The sequence below is a fragment of the Accipiter gentilis genome, chromosome 23 (assembly GCF_929443795.1).
Source record: "Accipiter gentilis chromosome 23, bAccGen1.1, whole genome shotgun sequence".
In the NCBI taxonomy this organism is placed as follows: Eukaryota; Metazoa; Chordata; class Aves; order Accipitriformes; family Accipitridae; genus Astur; species Astur gentilis.
In genome coordinates this window covers 7768690-7776207 of record NC_064902.1, presented here as the reverse complement: position 1 = coordinate 7776207, position 7518 = coordinate 7768690, and positions in this window count along the sequence as shown.

The window sequence follows — 7518 nt, the reverse complement described above, 5'->3', positions numbered from 1 at the left end:
TTCCCTTTAGACTGCTGATAAACTGTCTGTATTGCTTAATATGGGTGAAGGTGTTGAGTTTCAGAGGGTCTGGCAGGGTTTCTTACGGCATACACGGATGCACAGGAACTACAAAAGTGTGGTCTTGTGGTCTGCCGGGCAGTGTAGCCTGCCGGTTCCCTCCTTCCAGGAGCATGCTTGCTGCGGATTCCAGCTGGTGTTGTGGGGATGAAACTGGGAAAGGATGTTCAGCGTACTGGTAGTGAACCTCTGAGCAAAGGGGCATAGGAAGGTGAATGGGCAGTGCTGGTGGCAGAGGAGGGACAGCCTGACTCACAGAGCCCCTGTCCTACACTCAGCAAGTCTGGTTTGAGAGGGTGGAGAGGGAAGTCATTTCTTCCCTTGCCTCTGTTGGTGTCTCTGCCCTCCTGCTCTCATACAGGGCTGTGTGTGTAGTGTCTGCGGAAGCAGAGCAGGGCAAGGCAGCAGGTGCCTGGATGCCTCGCTCTTTCTCAATCCTGTGGCCAGACTTGTTGATCCCAGTTCTCTGTCACCTGAATCAAGCCTGCTTTAACCTGGTGGAAGTGAGGTCAGAGGCTGGAGCTGGGATGTATCCTCTTGTTCTCACAGCTAGCCACATGCTGAGAAACACAGGAGCTGATCACACTCCACTGGTGTGGTAGGAGATCCTTGTGCTTTAGCCCTCTCTGGAGTGGTTGAGTCTGTCTGCACTGAAAAATGCTTTGCCTCTGGAAGAGGAAATATGGGCCATGCTTCTGTGAGATGCTGCAAGGTGGCCAAACTTCCTCAGCAGATAGAGATCATGTAATTCAGTGGACCACTAAACTTTTAGGCAGCAATTAGGACTTATGCAGTAACTCTGAGTCAACTAATACATCTGGGTGTTGCCTTGGCATACTTCCGATGGCAAATCCTTCCTGTGTAGGCTTGATGTTCTTACATTCTCTGCTGGCCTCCCAAGTGCTCCACTTGGAAACTTGATCAAAAGCCTGTGGTGATGCCAAAGGGAGATGTCCCACTGAATTCCCTGGCTTTCCTTTGGTTCTCTAAACCTGCAGATGATCCCAGGCAGTTTCTTTGATGCCTCCTTCCCCAGTGGATGAAGTAATTATGACTTCTGTGCAGCAGGCTAATAGCTCTGAAGACTTTAGTCAGGCCGATTAACAACAACTGTGTTTTAATAAAAAATGGTCTGGTAAATCCTTCTGAATTGCAGCCCTAATTACTCTGCAGCCTGATGTACAGCAATTGCAAAGCTAATAGGATCACCTGAATCCAGTTAATGAATCCTCTGTTATGGCTTTCTGTGACTCACAAGATGTGTAGTGTTTCTTCTGGTCTCCCCTGCCCTGCTCCATTCCCTGGTGAATATTTATGCTCTGTATTGCTAAAGGTAAGAGGGTGTGTGCCTAAACTTTGAATGAATTAACTTAAATATATGTGCATCCTTCCTCTCGTTTCAAGGAACCGTAAGGTTCAAGAGTCTGGGCCTTTTGCTTTAGTCTTAAGGTGAGTTACCAGTAGCTGCTATAGCCTGATAGATCTTTTCAGGCTTAAATATTTTGGTGAGAAATCTGTTCAACCCTGTTCTTTGCTTCCTCTGTAGTAGCCTGCAACTGTATTAGAGAACAAAGTTAGGAGAAACACACGTCTTCCTTGCTAGCATTTTAAGGTAGTTTGTCCTGCATCAGGAAAGGAAAACACATTAACCTGAAAGTAATTTGTTTTGTTGGAACACTTTTTCTTTCTGTTTCAACCCTTTGTGTGTAAACTTGCTTATGCTCACTGGCTGCCCGCCCCACCCCCCTTCAAAAGGAAAAAGCTGTATCAACCCCAGACTCAAGTTCTTGCATTTTTGACAAGGTTGTAAGCTGGTCATCTGTGTTTGAAAGGCTCTGGGGTGCTCAGGAATGGGACTCTGGGCAAGCAACAGGGACCTAATGGTACTTTTGGGTTTAAGGTGCCTTTCACAGATGGAGGGTCTAGATCGCTTGGGGCTTGTTGGCAGACTGTTGTGTTAAAGGTTCAGCCTCAGTCAGGGATAAACAAGGATTGTTTGAAAGTGGCCTTTCAAAACTTCCCTCCTTGTTGACTCATTGTTCTAAATGTACTGTGTTTCTTACACAGATTTATAGGATTAACTCCTTGTTTAGGCACACTATAAAATGTGCCTCTAACCATGTACCTTATAACTACCATAATAGCAAGGAAGCCTGTCTGACGAATTTAGTGGCAGGAAACAAAGTAAACATCTAAAGGATGTAATAAAGAGATTCAGGCGGGTAGGACATAGTGACATACCAGAGGAAAGACTTGACACCAGCTATGTTTCTGGTCCCGTAGCTCCAGTGCAGTCCTTTACTGGACATAATTCAAAGAACCATTTGCCTTAACTGCTCATGGAGTTGCGGCTTGTGTAAAAGCACAGATGCGAGGCCTGGGACTGGCTGTCCCCCAGCTATGGGGGTATTCCTTTCACACTGCTCACACCACACCTGGTTTCACATATGGGTCAAGCTGAAAAACTCCAGCTCACTGTGATGGTGTTAGTAGAGGATATTGGACTGCGGGGTTTCAGAGGCTTCATTGAATCTCTATCTAGGAACTTGAAGACTTTGAGTAAGAGGGGAAAATGCTAAATGATTCAAGTGTTGCAGTATAGAGAGATGAATGAAGTTAGAAAGGGACTGTACAACTACTTACTGCATGCTGGCAACAGATTTCAGGCCAGTCTGTTACAGCTAGGGGGAGGGGATGGCATTTTTTTTTTTTTTTAAAGCAGAGTTTGGGGCGGGGTGGGGGGGAAGGTTGGGTGATGTTTGGAAAGAGGAACAAAACCAAGCCCAGCAAATCTGCTTGTAAATGATAAGACAAGGAGGGGGAGAGCAGCAGAGGTGGTGCTGGAGGCTTTGTGTTGCTTTCCTGGGCATTAAAAGTGCAGTATCATCTCTGTAGCTGCTCCTACCTAGCAGGGACATGTCAAAACCCTCTCAAATGATGGGCTGAACATGGGAGGAAAGACAGTTTATCTTGGATTTTTAAATATTAGAGTGTCAGACTTGTGCATGACTGGCTCTCCCCTAAAAGTTCAGGGCCTGCTCTTTGAAGGCTCCTCTCATTTCTGGTGTTTACTCAGCTCTCTGTGCTGGGCTTGGTTACTGGGAATGGATTAAGAATGTAGCAGCTGTAGCATGGGTAGATACTGATTTTGATTGCCTATATTAGGTTTTTATTGTTGTTGGTTTTGTTTATTTTTTCTTCTTTATGGAAGACATAGGTGATGTATTCTGGAGCTGGAGCTAGCTTGGCTCTGACTTCTGACTCTGAGATACCGGATGCCTTGACAGTGACATTAGCTAGGTGGCCTGGGGAGAAGGGGAATGCTTGTGTTCCTTCACTGCCTCCCAGAGGGTCAGATGGGTTTTCTCATGGTGGGTGGAAGTCACTTCTCACCTCCTCCTCCTCAGACAGAGCTGTCTCGCTTACATTTCCTTTAGTCTTGCTGATAAATATTTGTGTTTTTGATGTTTTGAAAGCTGAGTGCAGGAAGATCAAAACTTATGCTTGTCAGCTTTTGGGAAGAGTGAGAATTGGCTGCTTCCCATATGTCGTCTGTGGGATTGCCTCACATGGCTGCTCTGTGCTTGGGCAGCACCTGCCCTTCCCTAGATGCTCCAGGCCTTTGGGAGCTCTCCATACAGGAGCTGTGCATGAAGGAGCATGGCTGCCTGCTGGGCAGAAGCAGGACCTGGGGACCAGGAGAGATGGAGAGTTTGCTCCTGGCTCCATATAACTTCAGCCACCTGGCTTCAGTGTCTCATTGTGATGGCCAGGCATGACAAAGCATGGCAGAGCAGCATGTGCTTGATGCTGCCAGTCAGCAGCAGACTCTGTCCTCACTTCATGTTACAATGGCAGACCAGATCCTGCCTAACAACTGCTTTGCCAGTTGCTAGTGCTGCATCTGTCCTACCTGACTCCTGCTTGCAGCAAGGCTGGACTGGGAGCTGTGACAGCGAAGCTCCCATCTCCTCTCTGAACCTACTGTGGGAGTTTTTGGCATGCCCTTGAGTGGGACAGATTTAAAATCCTTACCCTAACCTATGGGGAAAGTATTCAGGAGGCTTTCATCTTTGGAAAATGCAGTGGGTTCTCTGGATGAAAGAGCTATTATTTACCTATCAACAACATAATCCCCCTCCCTCCTACAGATTGCAAGCAAGCTCCTGGGGCAAATGGCACTGTAATTAAGAACAAATATTTACTAGGAAGAACTAGCTGAGGCCTGGCTGGGCAAGCAGCCATGAGCCTTGTCTGAACTTGCCTTCTGTTTGTTCCCCTTTGAAAGCAAGGAGTAGAAGTCTTTTGTCAGAGGAGTGTTTGTGAAGCACAAGATGGTGGTTTGGGCCTCCAAAGCAGTCAGGAGCCATCAGGCTGTTTGTTCCAAGTCTAGGAAATCCCCCACAAGCAGAGTTACTTGCATCTAGAGGCACTTCACTTTTCTGTTATGGATTGCTCTTGGGTACATCTGCAAGTGAGGGTAGGTGCAGATAGACTGCATGTGGGGACTGCAGCTGGTGCCATGCTACAAGCAAGTCTGTGGAAATACTTGTCTGCTCTAAAATCACAAATTAATTTAGGCTTTGTTTGCATCTACTTTCCCTTTTGATTTCTGTTGCAATTCAAGAGTTTACTTCCCAGGACTCAAGCCCTTGTGTTTAGATGCAAGGAAGCTTGGCTGCTGGAGAAAGCATGTCCTTACAAAATTGCTGGGACTGTGTCACAGCTCAAACTCGCAGCCTACTCACTTGCCCTCTGCCACCCTGATCAACAACAAGGAGGGGTGACAGGGATCTTGCTCATCTTCTGGCAAGGCTCGGCAAGCTGAAATTTAATAAATAAGTCAATTGTGAGTAATAGAAACAATTGCAAGGATGTGGTGTGTGGTTCAACCAGCTATCACTGCTGTGGTAATGCAACAAGGCATGTGATTAGACTGGGAAATTGCTGTAGCAATACCAAGATTTACAGCGTGAGTCCCACAGAAGGAGTAGACGTGGGAGACATACATAGACACACAGAGCTTGCAAAAGGACGGAGCAAAGTGTCTGAACAAGGCCAGCACTAGCTTCCAGGGTGCTGAGGAAGCCATGGAAGTAACTGGAGAGTGCCCCACAGCATGCTGGTATGTGTGTGTGTGCATGCTATAAAACTCACACTTACAACTTGTCGGAGGTTTTGAGGAATATGTCACCAGCTGGTCTGATTTAAGAGGGTTTTTTTGGTTGGTTCCTTCTTGTTGTAGGGATGGTCATGTATTCTCAGCAGTGTAACGGCTGAAAACAGGGCTCATGGACTAAGCCTTCCTGCCTGAAGGTCTGATCTGTGAGGGATGCTTTATATATTAGATACATGGTTTGGGTTTTCAAAATAAACTCCTTTTCTCCCAGAGAGAAAAGTTTATTTGAGGCTTTACTCTGAATGACATGTCTCCTTTCATTTGGGAGCTTAGATGCAACACCAGGGAGAAGGCAGGGGTTATCTAGTACACAGGATCTGGGAGGGCTGGGAAGAGGAAAGGCTCTCAGCCATGAGCTAGGAAGTCACAGAAGAGCAAAGAAATGAGCTAGAGAGGCCCCACAGACTTGATGTTAGTGCTCCTTAAGAAGGCAAGAACAGCCTCAGCAGTGCCTCATGCTGTGGCTTTATCAGTGCCCACCTCCTGCTTTGGCCCATTTGATGTGTGCAGAGAGAAAGCGGCTGCACAGCCACCCCAGCTCTTGCAGTGTGACCAGTACACTAATGCTGGTGAAACCCAACTTGAGTGGAACAAAACTTGCTCACTGTTTTTTGTGTTAAACCCATACCATCCTGGTTCATGAGTGTGTTCGGTTTTGGGCTTTGGTGTCCAAAATAAATGCCAGAAAAGCTGTCAGGTCTCTGGTTTGGCATCAACAAAGTTGTCCATTCCAGTGTGTCGTGTGCATATGGGCTGTAGGAAGAGAGCCCTGCTTTTGTCATCTTTGCCAGCGAACCAGACATTTAGCCTTCCTCTGCCAAGCCTGTGAGAGTTTTGCTTGATTTTTTTTAAAGGGAGGGTGTGAGTAAAGCTGCCTGGAAGATGTGCTGTCCTTTCTGAAAGAGAAGTAGGCATTAAAATTGTGGTCAGAGAAAACACAGGTTGGTTCTTTGGGGGAATGATTCCTGCCTTGTTTTGTTGATTCCTGCTACTGCTGCTCTTTCATGGTCCCATTTGTTCCTTGGCAGGTTGAGGGATGCATGTATTTGGAGTACTGTGTCCTGAAAAGGTGAGTTTGGCTAAAGAGCATGCCTGCAAGAATTCTTCAGATGAGGCCTCGTTTGCCTTGGCTAGATCCTGAAGCCAGATAGGCTACTAGACAGAGGTTGTGCAGAGACCTCCAACATCCTAGTGCACCAAGCAGTAGTCAGGGCTGGGGAAACTTATTGTGTTCAGAGTTTTGTATCAAGGACAAGTCTGTCCCTGGGACTATATACACTGGAGAATTCCCTCATTACTTTAAACTTACTATGTTAAAGAGGTGGTTCCTGAAATGCCTCCTACCTCTGCTCTTCTCTGTTAGTTTAGAGACAAGTTTAAGAATTATCATTTGGAAAGGACCTATGGAAGGAACTCAAGAGATTCTTTTCCATTTGATGTTACAAAGAGACTTTAATACCTCATCTCAGGGGACTACCAATTGTGTTGTGTTTTTTGTAACAGTTATCAAACAAATAGACTAGGTGCTACCTGGCACTGCAGGTATACACATGACATTCTGAGCTGGAGCACGTGAAAGAAACCTGAGGAGACTCTGAGGATCCCCAGAGAGGTGAGTGGGAGAAGCAGGTTGCTGTGACCCACACAGTCCTATGCAGTGCTGGTGAGGAAGAGTTAACTTGCTCTGTCTGAGCTGAGCCTGGAAGCAGAGGTTGGTTGGCTGAACATTGGAAATCCTTTCTTCATGCCAGGTGTAACAAGGATCATCTGGTAAAAATGTGTGTCTGCCTGAGACGCAGATCTGCCTTAGACATGCATTAGCACGAATGGAGTTTGCTGTCTGCTGGAGGAGCCAGGTCCCCAGTTGAGCAAAGCCTAACGGAAATTGGATCCAGTCCAGAATGTCTGGATGGCATATGATATTTACTGAAATATGGCATTGCTTGTGTAAGCAACACACCCTTCTTCCTCACTCTGGAAACCATCTGGGCTTCATGTGTGAGCGGTTAAAAACCAGAGCAGGAGAGCATCTGATGCTGTATGGCTCCTGTGATGTGTTTCCCACTCTGGCCCCACTCCATGGGTGTCCCTGCATTTGTAGGCATGGGAGTCTCATCCATGCCCCGATGTCCTCTTAACAACCCGCTGAGGGTTTTCTTCCCTTTTTCTACAGTGGTTGTAAACAGAGTAGGGTTGTATGAGGAGTTTGCGTAGGACTTTACTGACACGGTAAGAGGCAAACTCTCCTGCCCAGGCCAGGGTACAATCACTACGCTAAC